Genomic DNA, 21,203 nt, shown 5'->3' with positions numbered 1-21,203 from the left:
CCCAGCTTTCTACCTCATTCTGACTGCTAATTTAACCCTGGCTGCCTTCCTCCAGAAACATTTGACCTTGTGCAAGAACTTGGCACAAATTTCTCTCCTACTCCCCCAGAAGGGAAGCGCTGGCTAGGATAATTAGCATCAGCAGGCAACCCTGCCCGCCCGGCCGCCTGTGTCCTCTGGGTTCTGCTTGGTTCAACAGTACCCCCCCCTTTTTCTGGGCAAAAGGGCAGTGGCCACTGGTCGCCAGTTGCCAGGAGACCTTGTTCAACGTTTTGCTTCAAGATGATGTTACCAGGGATGTGGACTTAGCCAATTAGCTCCTTTAATGAAATAACCTATAGGGAAAAATGTAGAACTGTGGACACCTGTTTAATTCACACATCCCTTCTTTGGGTTTGAAAAAAATTCTATTGGTTTTTCTTATCAAGCAAGGTTATTCTGTTTCAACTGATAATCTAGAAAGGTTTATACAGAAACTAAGATTGCTTAACCTGCTTAACTTTACAATCGCTTAAGAAATGCCCATTTCTTCCTCGTGTTGGTAAGCTGATTACATGCCTCCATATTAATTAAGTCCCTAAGGACAAATACTGGGCATAGTTTCCTCACTGAAGTACCAGTATAAATGTACTTGAAAATAATGCTACTTCAGTCCTTGAAAAATTGAAAGGTCCACGATTCTACATTCACTAGTTTGGTCCCACCTTCCCTTATTACACTGACTGAGCAGGGTTTTGTGGTATATGTGTGTGAGCATATACTAATGGAGTTTATACAATAGAACTATCTTTGGAAAAGATCTGACTTACAGAGATTCAGCATAGAGAGAAATCAGTTGGGTGGAGATGGGGATAGAAATCATAGAATAGGGACATTGATGATACTCACAGGAGAACGTTCTGTGCAACACAGCCTATGAAGTGCAAGAGACAGTACAAAACGTATATTTTGCACAAATGTACAAAGCGCATAGGATAAAATTGTGGCTAACTCATGCTATCCCTCTACCTACTGGACAGGGAAATAGCAATGAGATGTGTGGGTTCAAAGGATGAGACCTCTACATTTTAGGAGATTCACATCCAGAGATAGGATTTCTCCTTTTTGTTGCCACCTCTCAGATTAATGAGAACTGGCACTGTTTGCTAACAATAAGATTCTCCTTCCCCCCCACTTAGGGGGACTAATTTCTTAATTAAGCTTGGATTCTCAGTAATGAGGTACACCACACATGACAAAAAGAGAGGATGTGAGAGCAAGAGCATGAGTTCTGGAGCGAAGGCCATGGCTTTAGCTGTGGGCCTGCCAAGGTATTTTTGATAAGCTAAAATCTTGACTCTTGTACAAATTTACAAAATTCATTTAACCTATTAATGAGGGAAGCAGTAGGATTCTAAAACTGGTCCAAGAAATGGAAAGACTAAAACTGTATTTATAGATAGAAAGTTAGATTAAAAGGACCTTTGGAATTATATTTCATACTGGACAGAAATCATTTGCACTTTCATGACAACAATTCACAAGTTAGGAGGGGCACGTGGCTGGCCCGGTTGGCAGAACGTGCAATCCTTGCTCTCAGGCTTGGGAGTTCAAGCCCCATGTTGGGCATAGAGCTTACTAAGAAAAAAAAAAGTAAGAAAGAAAAAAAACAAAAAACAAAAAACGCAAGTTAACCTATAACTTCACAGAGTCTGGTACTAATAAATAGCAAATAGCAAGTTAAACAAAAGTACATTCTCCTAGAGAACTAATCTAATAATCTGTGGGCTCCAATTAGATAAAGCTCCAGTGTGATATTAAAAAGAACACACAGGCATCTGTTTGCCTTATTCTCAGCTTTGGGATAATTTTTCCAAATAGGACTTAGAATAAATTTTACCTCATCTCTCTTAATGGCAATGCCTTTTTTTGAAAATCAAGAATAACAACACCTACCTTTCGGGACTGCTGCAAGATTTAAATGAAATATGTATCTAAAGCACACCCCACAATACCTCCATAAATGACAATTCCCTTTTCTCCATCTATTCCTTTTATTCCAAATTAGCTGACATTTTGCCAATCAGATCTCTTTCAATTTGCTTTTCCACATATTACCAAAATAATGATAATTGATGGTTATAATGATGACCCTGAAATTCTTCACAGCCTTCTGTGTCATTATAGTTAAAAGTATGTGTTCAGCATCGTATTAAAGCTAAGTGCAATTTATTATCTTCTACTTTTTAAAAAACTCATTATCCATGGACCTTGACTCAGTTAAAACAAAATATCCCATTAACCAAAACCATATTTTCCAGATTATTAAGCATAAAGGAAAATTCTAACAAGTGTTTTTACCTGGAACACCAATTTGAATCCAAAGTGCCTGTCTTAAGTGGTACATTTGAACAAAACGCCCTCTAAATTTTCTTCCAACTCAAAGATTTTATAATAAGTAGAAAAAGATACCTAAGAAAAAATAATGTGCACAAAGGAGAAAGCCCTGCATTTTAGTTCTCGGGAAAAGTACAATTGTATACTAAAAATAACAACTGTGCAGATAGTATTTGTAATTTCTTTAAAAACATGTCATTATGGACAATTTCAAATATATGGAAAATAAGAAAACACTCAGATACCCACCACCCAGATTTAACACATCTTACAGTTTTGTCATGTTTCCTAGAGACTTTTTGAATAATAATAATAATAAAAAGATTCAGCTAAATTCCTCTCTTCATACTCCAGTTTCTCCCTTTGCCTACCTCCTGCCCCCTAAAGATAATCATATCTTAAAGTTGGTCTATATCCTTATGGCAACATTGTGCACCCATCACAACATATAACATTATTGTGTGAGATTTTTAGGTTTTACTCAAGTGGTATCATATGTGTCATTTTTCACCTTATCTATTTTTCACTCAACATTGGGTTTTTTAATTTTATAGATAGATCGAGATTTACTTTACTTTGTATTCCAAAACGTAATTATCCTACAATTTGTTGAACTATTTCTTTACTGAGTTATTATCTCCATTTTTTTTGTTGGAATGACTCTGCAAAAACTATCTTTGTATATACAAAGAATTTCCTGGATTATAAGGAATGTACACTTTCTACCTTAATAGGTATTGTCAAATTACCCTCCAAAGTGATTATATTATTTCTACATCTACTAGCATGAGTATTTTTATATGATTATGGACATTTGAATTTCCTTTTCAAAAAAGTGACTGATGGATCATAAGCTGTGCCCATTTTTTTATTGGATTGTTTAATTTTCATCATTGTTTTGTAAGTGTGTGTGTGTGTGTAAAATCCTTTAATGGTTATATGCATTAAAAATACTTTCTTCTATAATTTGTATTTTTAATTAGTTTATGTGATATATATTCTTTTTACTTGAATGTCATCAATTTCCCTGTCTTGAGGGACAGTGTGGAGCAATGGCTCTGGAGCCAGAATGCCTGGGATCACCTCCCACATGTACCACTTACCACCCACGTTGGGGTAGTTAATAGTGTCTCCACATCTCAGTCTTTTATGATCATAATAATAGCTGCCTCATAGGGTTTTCATGAGAATTACATGAGTTAGAATACACAATGGACTTAGAATATTGTGTAGGACATCAAATGGCATAACAAATATTGGCTTATCATTATTATTTTACTGTATGGTTTGTACTTTTGTGTCTCATTTAAGAAAGAGACTTAAATCTTTTTTTTATCTGCCCTGATAAAAAAAATATTACTTAAATTTTCTATTCAAAGTTTTAAAATGTTGCTTCTACATCGATCCATCTGGAATTGATTTTTAAGTATGTTTTGGGTAGGAGGTTTGTTTTTTCCTCACATGAATAGCCCTGTTTATTAGCAGTATTTATTGATAGCTCATCTCTACATCATAGTGCTACCTCTTTCATGAACATCTCAAATATACATGGCCTGGGGATCCCTGCGTGGCGCAGCGGTTTGGCGCCTGCCTTTGGCCCAGGGCGCGATCCTGGAGACCCGGGATCGAATCCCACGTCGGGCTCCGGGTGCATGGAGCCTGCTTCTCCCTCTGCCTGTGTCTCTGCTTCTTCTCTCTCTCTCTCTCTCTCTTTCTCTCTGTGTGACTATCATAAATAAATAAAAATTAAAAAATATATATACATGGCCTGACTCTGGGTTCTAGATTTGTTCTGATGGCCTATTTGTCAATACTGTGCTGCTTTCATTGTTATAGTTTTATAGAACCCCTGCAGATGTGGTATTATGGGTCTTTCCTCCTTATTCTTTTTCACAATTGCCTTGACCAATCCTGGCCTTTTCTCTTCCACATGAATTTTAGGATCAGGTTGCCAAGTTCTATGAAAAATTCTACTAGTTCACTTTGATTCTGAGGAAATTTCAATCACGAACCTGGGGTTCATCCTAAGAAAGTTAATTGGTTGTAAGTACATTAAGAAGAATGAGCCCTGGACTAAAATTTGAAGATTTGGATTAGAATATCTAATTAAATAAGATTCTTTGGACAAGCCCATTTATAATGTGGGGCTTCAGTTTCCACGCCTGTAGAAGATGATGGTCCATGATCAAACAATAACAGATCCAGAACAATACCACTCAGGAAGTAATTCCTAGAATAGCTGCATCAGCATCACCTGGGAGCTTTATCAGAATTGCAATTAGAATCAATCTCTGAGGATGGAGCCCAGGAATCTAAGTTTAACAAGTGTTAAATCTCCGGTGATTCTTACATGTTGTGTGATGGTTAATTTTGTGCCTCAACTTGGCTAGGCCATTGTATCCAGATACTTGGTCAAATAATATTTTAGATGTTTCTCTAAAGGAATTTTTTAGATGAGAATTAACATTTTAAAGATTTTATTTATTCATTCATGAAAGACAAAGAGAGGCAGAGACACAGGCAGAGGGAGAAGCTGGCCCCCTCATGGGGATCCTGATGCAGGACTCGATCCCAGGACTCCAGGATCACTCCCTGAGCTGAAGGCAGATGCTCAACCACTGAGCCACCCAGGCGTCTCGAGATTAACATTTAAAGAAATAAACTTTGAGTAAAGCAGATTACCCTCCAAAATGTGGCGGGCCTTATCTAATCAGTTGAAGGCTGAAGAAAAGGCTGACCTCCCCCTTGGAAGGGGGAATTCTACTAGAAAACCATCTTTGGACTCAAACTATAACTCTTCCATGGGTCTCCAATGTGCCAATCTACCCTGCAGATTTTAGACTTACCAATAATCACATGAGCCAATTCCTTAAATGTCTCTCAGATAGATAAAGATATAGGTATATTTCTCTCTGTTATATGTTATTTATATTCCTCTTATTGGTTCTGTTTCTCTGGAAAACCCAGACTAACCTACATGGTAAAAAGTCTGAGAAGCTCACTCTCCAAAGTACCTAACCTAACTCCATCCTTTTACGTATGACTTGTCATACGTAAATAGATTCACCTATTTGTGAAGAGCTATGTCTATAATGTAGGTCACAGGACATCCAGTTTGATATGTTGTCTACTGTGCTGTGTTTGTTAAGGAAGCACACTTAAAGAAAATAAACTGTTTATATTGAGTGGTGAGTTAAGGAGAGCAGAAATTTTATTTTCAATGTGAATTAATTTGAGTTCCATTTAAAAAAGGAGTTTACCTGGTAATTCATTTATAAATTTCTATCTGTTTGACAGAAAAAGCAGCAGCTGGGAACTGAAATATTAGGGCTAAATGCCATTTAAAGCTGAATCATAAATGAAAATAAAGTATTTCTGAAATACAAATCAAAGACAATAGAAGCTTCTTTCAGCAAAATATTTTATTACCCTATACAATTGAAAACATATGCATGTGTAAATTGGGGCCATAGACCTAAGTGTAGACATAAGCTGTGCACTCTCACCACTTGGGACTAGGAGGCATTTTGTAGGTGAAGTTAGACACTCACTCAGGCCCTGGGGGTGTGAGAGACCCATATCCCAATAAGGGGAGGGGGATGAGTAAACACAGCTCTAGACTTCACCCACTTCCTAGTAACATACCCTGATGTGGGGGAGAAAGGCACAAAAGGATCTGGGGTTAGATCATAGGAAAAATTTCCATAGTGTAAGCACTTTGAGATAATGGAATGTACTCTGCATGACCCGAATCTCAATTCCTACCCAACAAGCCAGTGACCTTGGGATCCCTACCAGGTCAAATGCTTTATGTTTCTAAATGTATGAACCTATTGCTCTCAGAGAGACTTTGCTGACTTGCACTCAATAATGGATCAGGCCTTAGTGAATAATCAGTGGATTTAGAAAAAGGGAAATAAAAAAGAGCATCTTTCCAATCAGCAGATCTGTTTTCTCTCTGTGTGAAGCACAAAATACACAAAACCATGACTACTTCTAACAACCGGGAGAGTTTACAGAAAGTGAAAACTAATCCTCTCATGTGGAATATAAGCTTGGACACATAGACATTTATAACCCTTTATCTCCATGAGAAGTCTTTGGTGCTTTCAAATGGCTCTGGGTTGTCTGAGGCTGACCTGGGGCCTTGTTAGAAATTGAGCATCTCCTCCGGCACCACTCTTGCTCAGGTGGGGAGCCTGCGCTGAGGCAGTTGAGGGGGGAGGTAGACACCAGAAACGTTGCATGAATATTTATAAGAGAAAATGCATTAATAGAGCTTAAAGAACCTCTATCCCCAGCCCTCCAAGAGACAAAAGAAATGTCCAAGGGAGATAGCAGACTAGAATTTTTTAAGCCACTGATATTTTAAAATCTATTATTTTTAAATGGCACCTCTCCTCTCCGCATCTGAACGGGGAATTTCAAATACACACTGCCCATTCCCTGCCTTTATCAGTTGTCCTCTTAGGGATCCTGTTGGGAAACTTTCTTTTGAGTTTATCAGACCTGATTCTCTAAAGAGAAGCCAGCAAAGCCGGTATGTTTCAGAAATGCATATGCTGTCATTAAAATAGCCGTCCGTACTCCCAGAGTACCTCCCATAAAAGCATTTTAATTCTCTATCCAAAATGTAGTTCAGCCTTTATTCCTCAGAGCCAATTTGTTTATGTTTCCAAGTTCAATCACAATCTATTTGTAAAACCTATTTAGAATCAGAGTCACATAGCCAGAAATGATCATGCTCTAATTTCCTTATTAGAGAGATTCTTGTTGCAGCTGGCAGCTTGATTTGACTGCTCCCAGGGTCTGGAGCGACATGTTCTTAACCTCGTTTCCCGACTTTGTTCTTCATTCCTTTTGTCGCCCCCCTCCCCCCACCCCAAATACAAATATCAAGCCAGAGAGGAACAATTCATGACTCCGTTGCTTAGGTGGAGGTGAAATGAGTGACTGCCACCTTTTTACCTGTCAAGACATGAGCAGGATTGGGCTACTCATAATATCTGCAGGAGAGAAAAGAAGGAAATGTTCACAAAACACACCATGACGAGAAAGATGCTTTAGGATTCGGCTAAAAGGTTGATTATTTCAAAGGACCTGCAATGATATTTTCTGGATAACTGAATCAGAATTAAAGCAGAAAGTCTTGGCAGCATTTGAGAAATCCACTTTTCTCACAAAATTTTCTTTATAAGATAGGGGAATCAATCTTCTTGACATAGCAAGATACATCTTTTCAAGGTAATTTAACAGTTCTCTAACAACGCAATGTCTTGAAGTGTTTCTGTGTCCATATCAGATGGTGAAATCTTACTCATCCTTTAAAGTCTGGTTCAAATGTTATTTTGTGAAGCTTTCCCCAATGTGTCACTATTTTCTTAATGCAACCCAGTCATTTGTTATGCATAGTATCATAGATTCAGCTAGTCTAAGCAGAGAATGCTCCGGAATCTGCAAAGATGCTCTGAAATGGTGGTTAAAATAATGTCATATCACAAGGTGTGCCCTGTAATAGATTATCAGTTGCCCAGAGACCTTGCCTTCCAAGTCTCTCAAATTAAACTAGACTGAGAAGCAACACAGTCTACTAATAAGTGTCAGATAAATACGTAAAACTTGTCACACAGCTCATTTTCCAAAAGAGTCGGGGTACAGAGAATCAAGCAAAATAAAATGTTCCAGGTCTTTGAAGTGGACAATTTGACCCCTCCTAGAGGTCATGTAATAGTTTTTATGAATATCCAATATCATGCAAGCTCTTCACTCATGCTTTCAAACCTCTTTGGGATTCCCCCATCATTCACCCATCCTTTCTCTTTTTCCCTCATCTACTCTTGAAATACCACCTTCTCCAAAAATTTCTTAAGACGCACACAGCTCCGTCAATAGATGAATGGATAAAGAAGATGTGGGGTGTGTGTGTGTGTGTGTGTGTGTGTGTGTGTATAATTCAGCCAAAAAAAAGAGGATGAGATCTTACCATTGGCAGCAACATGGATGAACCTAAGGGTATCATGCTAAGTGAGATACGTGAGACAGAGAAAGACAAATACCATATGAGTTTACTTATCTGTGGAATATAAAAAAAAAAAAAAAAAAAAAAAACAAGCCAAATGAGCAAACAAACAAAAAACAGAATATATCTATAAATAGACAACAAACTGATGGCTGCCAGAGGGGAAGGGTTGGGGGGGATGGGCAAAATGAGTGGAGAGAGTGGGAGATACAGGCTTGCAGTTAGGGAATGAGTAAGTCATGGGAATAAAGGTACAGCACAGGGAATATTGTCAGTGATACTGGAGCAGTGTGGTGTGGTGGCAGGTGGTAGGTGGGCGCAGAGTTGTTAAGCCCTATGACATATACCAGAAACTAATGTAACATTCTGTGTCAGCTACACTCAAAAAAAAAAAAAAAAAAAAAAAAAAAAAAGACGCACACTTGCTAATTGCCCACCCAATATTCATTCATTCTTCCCCTTTTTTCTTACCAAATGAACCTTGAATTTATTCAAGGTGTATGTGTCCAATCTACCACTTTCCAGGGATGCCTGGGTGGCTCAGTGGTTGAGTGTCTGCCTTCAGCTCAGGGCATGATCCCAGAGTCCTGGGATCAAGTCCTGCATCAGGCTTCCCACAGGGAGCCTGCTTCTCCCTCTGCCTGTATCTCTGCTTCTCTCTCTGTGTGTCTCTCATGAATGAATAAATAAAATATTTTTTAAAAATAAAAATAAAACAGGGATCCCTGGGTGGCGCAGCAGTTTGGCTCCTGCCTTTGGCCCAGGGCGCGATCTTGGAGACCCGGGATATAATCCCACGTCGGGCTCCCGGTGCATGGAGCCTGCTTCTCCCTCTGCCTGTGTCTCTGCCTCTCTCTCTCTCTGTGTGACTATCATAAGTAAATAAAAATTTATTTAAAAAAAATAAATAAATAGATAATAAAATAAAATAAAACAACTTTCCAGACTCCCAGCAATTAAGAATGGCCATATGATCTACTTCTGACTAAGACGCTTAAGGAAAAATTCACTGGGTATAACTCACAGGAACTTTCCAGAGGCCATTTCAGCTGGTGTGCTCTTAATCCCTTTAACCTTGGTTTTCTTTTCCCCTTCTTTTATTTTTTTTTTAAGATTTATTTATTTATTTGACAGAGAGAAAGAGTAAGCATACAGAGAGGAGCAGAGGGAGAGGGAGAGAGAATCCTGAAGCAGACTCCCCACCAAGTGGAGAGCCTGACTCAACCTCACGACCCCAGATCATGACCTGAGCCAAAACCAAGAGTTGGGCGCTCAACCGACTAATCCACCAGGGGCCCCTCATTTCCCCTTCTTCTTAGGGCCTAAAACCTAGACTTGGTGTCTGGAAATAAAGCAGCCATGTACAATGTTAAGTTTGATGAAATAGTAAGATTAAAAGAATCTGGACCCTTGATGACATTGCTGGTTCATGCCAGCCTTGGACTGACAATTCTGATTTTTCCCTGGAATGAAACCAGTATAATAATCCTTTCCCGTATAAGCAACCTTTTGTTGGTCTTCATTGCTTGCAGCTGGGAGCAATCCTGACAGATAATGCCCTTCTCTTTTTTTTTTTTTTTTAAAGATTTTATTTATTTATTTGACGGAGAAAGAGAGCACAAGCAGGGGGAGCAGTAGGCAGAGGGCAGAGGGAGAAGCAGGCTTCGCACTTAGCAGGGAGCCTGACACAGAATCCGATACCAGGACCCTGGGATCATGACTTGAGCTAAAGGTAGACACTTAACTGATTGAGCCACTCAAACACCCCAGATAATACTCTTTTTAACCAATGGAAGGGCCCAGAATAAGTTTGCCTGGGACTTCCCTTACCCAAACACAACTACCCTACAGTTCATATATCAAGCGACCCCTACCCCAACAACTTCCCCTTACAACAATGCTTAACAGGCATTTCAAAAAACCTGGAAACCCATATCAATGAAATTCCCAGAGAATACCAAGCCCTCTTATTTTTAGCCATTTTTTAGGATTGCCAAATAAAATATTTTTGCTTGCTGAATCTAGCTACCCTACCATTTTTTTGGGAAGACTATCTAAAATGTTTTACATGCTTTCCAAATATCTTGAACGTTTTGTAATTTTAATATTTTCTGCATGTTTCTGTGATTATTACTTTCTGCTTTCTATACAATGGTCTTTATTAATGTTTGCTCATGTGTTTCCTCTATATTAAATGGTTTCAATCTGCTAAGTTTATGTTTATGTACACACACACACACACACACACACACACACATTTTCCCTCTTGCCATTTGGCACTATTTTACTGCCAGAATGCCTGCCCATGGCATCTTGACCCTGCCTATCCAATTTACTCTTTCACTTCTGCTTTTAGTGTGACTGTGTTAGGATTTTGTCTAAAATGAAAATAAACTCTAATTATTTAAAGGACAAATTGTCCATAAAAAGGATGGACTTTGTGATATTTTACTCACAGAAATGTTTCTGGCCTCCTGGTTCTTGATTGTGTTTGGTTGCAATACCTGTATATCCAAAGGATCCCTCAGTAAGAGAGGTGTCTTGACTATGTAGCATTGTCTCCTTGAATGTACACACACACACACACACACACACACACACACACACTCACACATTTAGTTGTTATTTAATAGCTTTTGTGCCCTGGAAGTTTATCTGTCTGAACATTGTCTCTGCTAGTGTTTAAGCTCCAAGATGACCTAGATGACAGGAAGAATTTTATTGAATTCACTTGACATCCAGCATTACTCATCAGCTGGGCTTAATCAGTGTTCTCTGTTGGTGTTAATTCTCTTTGTGTATTTTCGCTACTCAAGCAAGGATGGAAGCATAAGCATAGCCTGTGAGTTTGGTAGAAATGCAGACTCAAAAACCCCTCCCCAGACCTATGGAATCAAAAGCTACATTTTTAACAAGATCCCCAGATGAGTCCTATGCACATAGAAGTTTGAGAAGCTCTGATTTAGAGCAGTGGTTCCCAGACCTCAGAGCATCAGAATCACCCAGAGGACTCACTGAAATCTAGGTGCCTGGGCGCTACATCCAGAATTTCAGACTCAGTAGTCATGGGTGGAGTCTAAGAATTTGCATTTCTAACAAGTTCTCAGACAGTGCCAATAGCTCTGGCTTTTGGAGACTGTGGCCAAGTTATTTTGAGAACCACTGCTCTAAAGGAAACCGAATTGCAGAATCATCAAAAAGGTCATGGCTTAATAACCAGAAAGCCTGCATTTTATTCTTCAAGTAACTAGCTGTGTGACCTTGAGGAGGTCTTTTTGCTCTTTCCCTCTTTTTCTCGTGGGTAAATAAACTGATTTGAGGATCAACTCAAGCACAGCACTTGTCTTCTCTGCATCTGTTTGCATGTCTGGTCTCCCCTCTACACTGTCAGCTCCTTGAAACCAGGAGCCACATTTTAATTATTGTTTTATCCCCAGTGAGACCATAGAAGTCTCTTAGCTGAATGAGTGAATAAATGAGCAAATAAAGAAATGAATCCAAGATCCGAGATACAAGTTGTGAAAGCATTTGAAAAAGAGAAGGTATTATTATTATTGTATACGGCACCTAGTTCTTTAAGATCGTTGGTTAAACTACTATAGTTACAAGGACACTAATAATAATTAATAATAATAGCAACAACATTCATATGGTGATAATATTGCACAAGATGCAGATACTAATCATTGAGGAGGAAAAATATCCAAGATATTGAATCCAGTAGGCAAGGAAACCATAAGCTACCAGGAGGCGTGATTTGATGTCTGAAGATTGGAACAATTAAGCCAGACTTAAGGATAATCAAAAATACTAGCAATTTCCTAGCCAACAGTACTCTAAAGGCGGTAGTTCTGCTTGGGTGAGTCAGAGGATTTCTGGGAAAAGGACTCTGCAATGTCACGCTTAGCGATTTAGCTTTCTTTGTGAGAGGATGAGCAGTAATGGGAGCGGCAAGTTGAATTCATGTTTCTCTGCATCCCAGTTCCTTGTATGACCTCAAAGCTCTGAGCCAGGCCTACGCCCCAACTCTCATTTCACAGGTCCTGGTTATTTCCAGGGACTTAACCTGGCTTGGGATCCTTCAGTCCCTAGTAGGCCAGGTACATGGGGTGGGATACTCGGAAAGTCTGCAAATTCCTTCTTATCTTAGAAACCGTTAAGGTTTCCCTGTAGGCCACAGCCTTACCATGTCTGATTGCAACTAAAGCCAGAAGCAAATGTTCCTGCCCGTGCCAGGAGAATTCTGCTCGTAGAAAGGAAGATTGGATCAACAGCTCTATATGTATGGAGAGCAGTTGAATGTGATCAGGGACCAGAATATCATTTTATTAAGAACGAGTAGCTGTCCTTGCTACTTGAGAACTCAAATTTGTTTCCTCAAGAAGTTTTCATTTTCCTCTGCTGTGCACATCTGTCACCTACTTGCTTGCATTGATTTTTTTTTTTAAGAAAAAAAAATGCAGCACACAACCGGTCCACAGTGTGGTGGGGTTTGATGAGTGTTTGGAAAGTATTTTGAGTTTCTTTGATGAAAGATGTCGGCTGCCACTCGTGGTCTTACTACCCAATTTTCCTGGTGGTTGTTAAGGTTTTAAAGAGAAATAAAAATCCAACTGGATCTGAAACACTGCTGATGGGTGAGTTTTTATTCAATAAGCTAAAGAAAATATCATATGAGAATCACCTAAGCACCTGAATGTATCTGTAGCATCGCTAAACCACAACCCAAGGTAGAGGCAGAAGGAAAGAAAAGGTAACGAAGCCCCGAAAGCGGTGTTAGCTTTCTACCAACCGATACTTGTAGCTCTGGTGTCGGTTCCTGAAAGATCCACCAAGAACATTGCCAGGAGTGAGCACCTGGTGTTTTAGGCAGTTTACATGGGAAAGTTGAATATGGTTACTCTTTAAAAGTGCATTTGAGATCAGCAAGGAGCAGAACGTTTAAATGCGGGTAAAGCAGGCCCGAACATCCACGTACTGGGGTGTGCAGATTAGCTTAAACACTTGGTAGCCTTCACGTGGTTGTCAATGGCTTGTCCTTCTCTCTGATGACACAGAAATATCAGACCTTCCAGGCCCTTGCATTTAGCTGGTTGCTAAATCCGCAGCATAGCCCGGGCCAGAAATTAGATATGAGAGCGTGGCGGCTACAGAGAGATCCCTGGTGTCCCCAAGGGGTGACGCAGACATGCTCGCCAGAGATCTCATTCGGTGTCCGGGGTCACCCTGTATAGCATCTGCCCAGCTCGGTTAGGTGGCTGGCGAGCCATCTGGTCCATCAGTCAGTGAGTCAGGAACTCCTTGTCATCTTGTGTCCTTCCAATGAAATTCCTATTTTTTTTTAAAGACTTTATGTGTTTATTCATGAGACACAGAGAAAGAGACAGAGAGAGAGAGAGAGGCAGAGACACAGGCAGAGGGAGAAGCAGGCTCCATGCAGGGAGCCCAGTGCAGGACTCAATTCTGGGACCTGGGATCACGACCTGAGCCGAAGGCAGACGCTCAACGGCTGAGCCACCCAGGAGTCCCATGAAATTCCTGTCTTTCTGGATTTATGCCCTGTTGATGCACCCGCTGGGCAGGACACAGCCCACCCCACATGGTGCAGATGGGGCACGGTGTGAACGCTCACGAGCCTTGAGAGCAGCTGCAGAGAAGCCAGGTTTCAAGGGTCTACTGCCTTTGGCCCTGAGCCCTGCAGTTCAGCACATTGAGCTGGTGTGTAGACTCTGGGTTCAAATCCTCATTTCCCAGCTGACTGCTCCTTAAGTAACCCTGACCATTTACTCATGCTGCCCAGCCTCAGTTTCCTCATCTGCAAAATGTGAATTATAACCGGACCTGACTCACAGGGTCGTTAAGAGGACGGCATGAGATACATAGGAAAGCACTCGGCACATTTACGCAGACTGATACCAGAGACACTTAGAGCTAGAAGAGGTTTTGACAATCAATTTATTCTAATACCTCATTTTAAAAATGAGTTCCAGAGAGGTTAAGTGTAATGGCCAAATACTGGCAGAAATACTCTCAGGAAATTTGACGAAAGAAAAGAAAAACAATTGCATATCTAGTCTCTGCCAGAAACATCATACCTACTATCATTTTTGATCTTCCGAAAGTTCTCTGAAGTGTTATCTCCATTTTTTTTTTTTTTTTTTTGAAGAAAAAGCTCAGAGAGTTTCAGCAAGTGGTCAAAGGCCACACAGGTGGCACATGCTGGAACTGAAAGGCAGAGCTGGGTTTGTTTGGCTCCAAAGTGTAGGTCCGTTCCTCTTTACTGCTCTGTCTCAACATAGAGGGCAGGACTCCTATTTTTAGGTAACCTACTTGATACTGGATATAAAATACTTAAAATTAATCAGAACACTCCTGAGCTATTATTGCTGAGGGGAGCTTTCATGGCATCATAGAGGTGCTCAAGGGACAGTCACTTTTTAGCTGAAACCCCAATATTACAATGTTTCTTCCTAGCAAAAACAGAGAAATGTGGCTTTTTTCCCATGCTGCCTTCATGTGGCGGAGAATGCTAATAGAGGAGAGGAACACAGACAGGGCATGGAGGGCAGAGTCTGAGCAGACAGCGCCACAGAACCATGTAAACAATCCCAGAGAGAGGCATTTCTTGGCAATTAGAGGTGGGTACACTGCAGGAAATATTGGAAGAGCCAATCTCTGTAGAAATCAACAGACAAAGGCTGTATTTAAAGGGAAATCTGAAGAATAACATTAGCAGAGCTGGAGAGGAATCTTCAGGTCGTCCCATGGCCCCAACGAGAGCCACCACCATCCCAGCACAGGTTGCCTGTGGCAAGAACAGCAGAGAGGCCACAGCAAGAAATCAGCAGAATCTGCCAGCAGAGAAGTCCTGCCCCAGTGGAAGTAGCGACTCCTCCCTTCGGCACAGAAGGGCCTGGAAATCTTCACTGGTTCACCATGGATCTTGTGCACAGGTGGTTGTAGCTGGCCACATGGAACTCGAGATCAGACCCCCGGGTGTGAATCCCAGCTTCACCATTTGCCAGCTGTATGACCTTGAGCAGGTTACCTGGCCTCTCTGGGTGGCTCAGTTTCCTCATTGAGAGCCTGGCTTGGAAGACTGTACCCACATCATAGAATTTTGGGGGGAGGATTCAATGAGAAAACGTGTGCCTGGATGCTACTTGGAATAATTGCTGGCACATAGTGAGAGCTCAATAAATTGTCGCTGGTATTATGACTTCAGGGGTGACTCAGAGGATAAGACGAGATAAGATTCATGTCTGGCATACCGTAAATACTGGGTAAAGGTAAACGGTGATACTTGCATATATTTTAACATTCACAAGCTTGGTAGACATTCAATGTTGAATTCATAAAAATCTCGGCTTAACCCATCCGGTGAGTTGTAACTAGATACCTGGTCTGGGTAGATCCTACCCGGTCTGTGCCACCAAGATTCGGGTAACGGAGCAGGCAACTGGGAAGATGCCACTTCCCACCCCCTCCACCCACTGTGGAGAAGGCTGCTCCAAAAAAAGATCTCTGCGCGCTGCCTACAGTGGCATCCACTGATATCAGATTATGGTGCAGTTTCTTTTTCTGAAGACACTGGCAGTCAAAGGACACCAACTACAAAGCAGGTTTCAGCATCCTTTTCTGAGAAATCGGATGACTTAAAGGTCAGCAGAGTATGTATATGGCACCAGATTCCCTCCCCTGAACCTTTTCCAAAATTCCCCCAAAGAGAGTAAACACTGACCTGCTGCTTTATTGCAGAGAAGGGGGGGGGGAATAGTAATGCAAACAAAGGCACTTTATTTTAAAGGATCACAGCTGATCCTAACGGGCCAAAGCTGAGAAAAGTAAGATTTGTGAAAAGCAGCAGGAAGATATACGGACCATCTTTGCACCAGTCAATTGAGACTCCAAACGAGGTTCGCCCAAAGGCCACCCTCCGACTGGTGATTTACATGGTGGGAGCGAAGTAATAAAGCAGCCACGGGGGGACACTCGCTAAGAAAACATTGCTCCCTCGGCTGCCTGACTGGCCGGTGGAGAGCGAATTGATGCCATCTGCAGAGAAAGCACGAGAACGTGGGCTGCACGTGGAGGCGGTCAGGGGAGCGAAGCCGGTCAAGACGGCCTCGCCTCTGTCCAAGAGCTTTCGAGATGATCCAGAAGCAAGAAGACCTGGAGCCCTGAGGCCCGTGACACATAAAGCAACATGCAACTTTTTTTTTTTTAAGATTTTATTTATTTATTCATGAGAGAGACAGAGAGAGAGAGAGACATGGGCAGAGGGAGAAGCAGGTCCCCTGCAGGGAGCCAGACATGGGACTCGATCCCGGGACCCCAGGATCAGGCCCTGGACTGAAGGCAGGTGCTAAGCCACCGAGCCCCCTGGGGGGGCCCAAGCAGCATACAACTTCGTGACAAATACGACTCATCCTGGGGCAAGGGAGCTGTCTGACCAGTGCCTCAAACCTACTGAATCATCCACCCAGAGGAAAAGCATTTGTAATACTAAATAACCCAGTCTTAACACGTCCAGTGCGAAACTTATGTATTTTTTCTTAAAAGGAGTGACTTTGTATTCCCGGGCTGTGTTTATGAGCCTGGGCAGTTTGGAGAAGCTTGACCAGTCAGTGCCCTTGAACCAAATCAAGGAAGAAGTCCCCCCAGTGACGGCAGCGTGGCCAGTCAGGTGTTCAGTCATTCAGCCAGGCTATCTATGACGCCTTCTAGAAGATTCTCTGGGGTACAGTGCCGAGCCAGTGGGAACCTGATTTAAAGTGGCTCCCAGATGACCAGCCTGGAGCCACTCTGTCCTAACACCGAGGGCTTGAGGGCTGCAAGTCATTAGTCTAACACGACCACAAGCCCCTTTGTTTCCTCCTGGCAGGAAGGGAAATAGTGAAATGTGTGCAAATCCCTTTTGACATAATGAAGCATTCCATACACTGAAAATCTTCGGACCCAATTATAAAGGCCAAATTGCTCTTCTACTCGCTAAGATAAATAGCTACGGTCTCAGCCATTTGCCCTTTATAACTTTCCTCATCTCCCGATTCCTCACACTAAGTCCACGAGGAAAGTATTTGTTCTGGGCATGGATCTGTCTATTGGCTGCAGGTAACAGAAGCTCAATTCAGCTCAAAAAACAAGGAGGAAAGAGGGTTGGGAATTACTGTAAGGCTGAGGTACAGTCTCACCAGGTCATCAGGCTTCCAGATAGACAAGACAAAATTGAGGTAGTTCCGGGACCTGCCACTCTTTCCTTCCATCCCTCCCATGAGTCAGTGTCCACCTGGTCTGAACTTAGTCCACCTCGAGTAGGATTAGAGTACAAAGATGACCAATCATCCGAAACTAAAGTGAGGGGCCTATCGCCAGGGTAAGGGGTTCGAGCAAAGCCTCACTCCCAAACAATTCTAGAACAGCCTTACTACTATCTCCATCCACCCACATGAGGAAACTGAGGCCTGGGGAAGTAGAAGGGCTTAGCCATGCAGTCAGCAAGGGGCTCCAGGCCTTCTGAGAGCATGGCTGTCGTACGCAGACAGGTCTACGTTGAAATCCCATAGCTCACTTGCTGTTGGATCCTGGGCAGGTTTAATGTCTTTGTTCTTCTATTTCTTCGCCATCAAAAATGCGTTCATGCTTTTTAGGATTGAATGAGACGAGCAAATCTATTTTATTCCTCTACTTTAGTGCCCGGAATAGAGGAGCAGCAAGACAGTAACAGCCTTCCCCTTGCCTGTGAATCCATGTCCCGGACCAGGGAATGTGATTCGTCTTTCCCTGTCCTTCCTCCAGTCCGTGCACTGCCACTTCCAAACACTGTCACCGGGATTGCCAGCTCCTTAGACCGTGTCTCATTTCTCTTGCATCCCCCCCCTCCAACCCTCGGGCCAGCTGAGCACATGGGCCATCTCTCCCAATTCCTATGGCATCAAACTGGCTGAATCAGTTCACATGTCACCCTCTTCCCTGCAAATCCATGAAGGACCTTGGGCCATCTTTGTATTCTCTTATGTCTTTCTCAGGCTATTTGCTTCTTTGGGGCACCGACCTGGTTTCTTCTCTTTTCCCTTCTGTCTCTCTTTCATGCAGCTCCACCTGGAGGTCAGTCACCTGGAGTTTGTCACGAAGACTAATTTATCACAGCAGAAAAACGCCCCCCATGCAGGGAGGGCTGTTCAACTGCAGATGACTCCAGATGAAGGGAAGGAATCCTAAATTCTACTTCTTGGGTGTGTTCCCGTGGGATTTCTCTGTTGGGGACGGGAGGGCGGGTGGGAGGGAGGATGACTCACAATAGTCATCCTACAAATTTCTCCCGGTTATGTGCAAAGTCTGGATCTCAACAATGGTGCTCAGAAATCTCCTAGACAAGGTACTAACTTTGAGGACAGATATCCTTCCATAAGGGGGCAGACATGATAGAAACAGGAAAGAAAAGGAACTCACATTTGTCAAATATGACCCTGTGTCTGCACTTTACATACAGCACTTCATTCCCTCAGCAACCTTGCAATATGGGGACTCTGGTTCCAGTTTTCTGGATAAGGAACACTGAAGCACAGTACCTGAGGCGATGCACTTAGCCAGGGGTGTGCTAGAACCCAGCAAGGGGCTGGCTGCAGAGAAGACAGCAGGGCAGTCGTGCTTTCAAAAACTCTTCTTGCCCTGTTTCATGTTTTAGGCAGCTCGGCCTGACCACCATTAACTAGGGGGGAGGGGGGGAGACTGGTTCCTAAGGGGACTGGCTGAGCAGAGCAGAAAGAAGGAATGGAGTCCTTCGAGAACAAAGCCAATAGTTGACCATCACTGAAAAAGAAAGATTTGCACCACTTAGTGTGAAGCCATGGAAAGACCATTCTAACAAGCACAAAATCGTTAGCACATGACCTTTTGGATCATACTGAAGCATGCTCTATCTTTTATGATAGGACCTTGGGCAGGTTACTCACCCATGCTAAGTAGCAGTTTCCCCACTTGTTACCAGGAAGAAGAGTAGTACCTACCTAATACAACCACTGTAAAGATTAAACGCAACAGCTTATGTAAAGTCTTCTTTGCTTAGGAAAATGCCCGGTATATAGTAAGCACTAAAAATGTTAGCTATTATCAATAGTGGATAATCTTAAACAAGTGGGGATTTCTTTGTCATAGAAATTGCTACAAGGATGATAAATAACATGTCCTTCCTTAATGAAGAGACGTGATTCATTTACAAATAGCACACATTTGCATGTAGACAATAATGTGATAATATCATTAAATGCAGCTTGTTCCTCTAAGAAGTTTGAACATACTACTCCCCATTGATGCTGAACCCCACCCCCTTGTTTACATTGTTAAATTGCTTAGCAACCCCACTTCTAGTCATAATGTGGAGATAAAGCATTTCGATCAAGAATAGGATAGTGGTGCCTGGCAGGCTCAGTTGGGAGAGTAAGCAACTCTTGATCTCAGAGTCATGAGTTCAAGTCCCACGTTGTGTGTACAGATTACTTAAACTTTTTAAAAAATGAAATACATTTTAAAATTTAAAATAAAATAGGATGAAGTGCCACATCCCTTAAATATACTACTACCATATTAGAGATTAAACATAAAAATCACATTATTTTGACTTTCTGCAAATTCAGATGATTCTCTCTAGCCTGTGTGTGAGATGAGGGCTGACCACAGTAGCTGGCTGGTGTTGGTGGACGAGTGAGGAGCATCTTGGGAAGACTCATCTTGGGAAGATGAGTCTCTGAGCTCTCAGTTGCAGAGTCCTACTTCATCATTAATTCTGCAGTTTCTCTTCCCTGCCTTTCAGACCTTGCCTAGCTAGACAATGGGAGAGGAAAGAAGGTGATAGTGATAAACTCTGCCTACAAAGAATAAGAGAGAAACATTTACATTTTATGTTTTCAAAGGACACGGACACAGTCTTTGTCTCCGTTACTCTGTGGAGCAGAGAGATTTCTGAGCCCAGAACACCTACGACACCCTGAAATTCCTCAGTATCAATAGCCCCTTGTCAAGGGTAATACTCTCATCTTTTTGATATCAGCCCTTCCTATTGTCCACATCACCACACTGTGTGCCTCATCAGTAACCTTTTGTACACGAGCTCTTATCATTGGCTCTCTATTCTAAATCCTGTTTCCAAACAAGGTAGGAAAAAAAAGAAAGAAGCATGTATTTGATTTTATGATTGACTCGTAAGAACTCAGCTAGGTTTTCCAGCATGAATTTTTGCGGGCTGATCACTTGGACTGCTATGGCAGAGACTCCAAAATTGCACTCCCTTCCAGCTAAAGTCCTTTCCATGGTATATTCTCTTTCTTTCTGTCTCTTTCTTCCCATCCTGTCCTCTTGAATACTGGACTTAGGGTCAGGAGACCCACCTCCAGATTTAATTCAGATCTACTTTCTAGCCTCATTAGTTTGGGGCCTTGAATGAATCATTTTACCATTCTGAGCATCTATTTTTCTAGATAAGGCAAGGTAGCTGTCCAATAAGGTGGCTGTACTAGGTAAATGCCAAAGTCCTTCCCGGCTCCAAAATTTCTAACTCTTCATACATCTAAGAAGGACATTCCATTTTTGATAGAATGTAAAGGTCATAGCAGGCAGGCTAACAGCCACACTGTAGCAAGAAGAAAAAAGAAATAGGTACATCACAAACATCATTCAACGCACTGAAGAGTGATAGATGTACAGAAATTAGATAAACTAAAATTCCTAAGTAAGCTTATAATCACCAGCTGTTTGCTTCCCCGGGAGCATTTGCCCATTGTGGGTACAGGCTGAAGACTGGATTGGGGCC

This window comes from Canis lupus, chromosome 33 (genome assembly GCF_003254725.2).
Source record: "Canis lupus dingo isolate Sandy chromosome 33, ASM325472v2, whole genome shotgun sequence".
Taxonomy (NCBI): domain Eukaryota; kingdom Metazoa; phylum Chordata; class Mammalia; order Carnivora; family Canidae; genus Canis; species Canis lupus.
Note: the sequence above shows the minus strand (reverse complement) of the source record.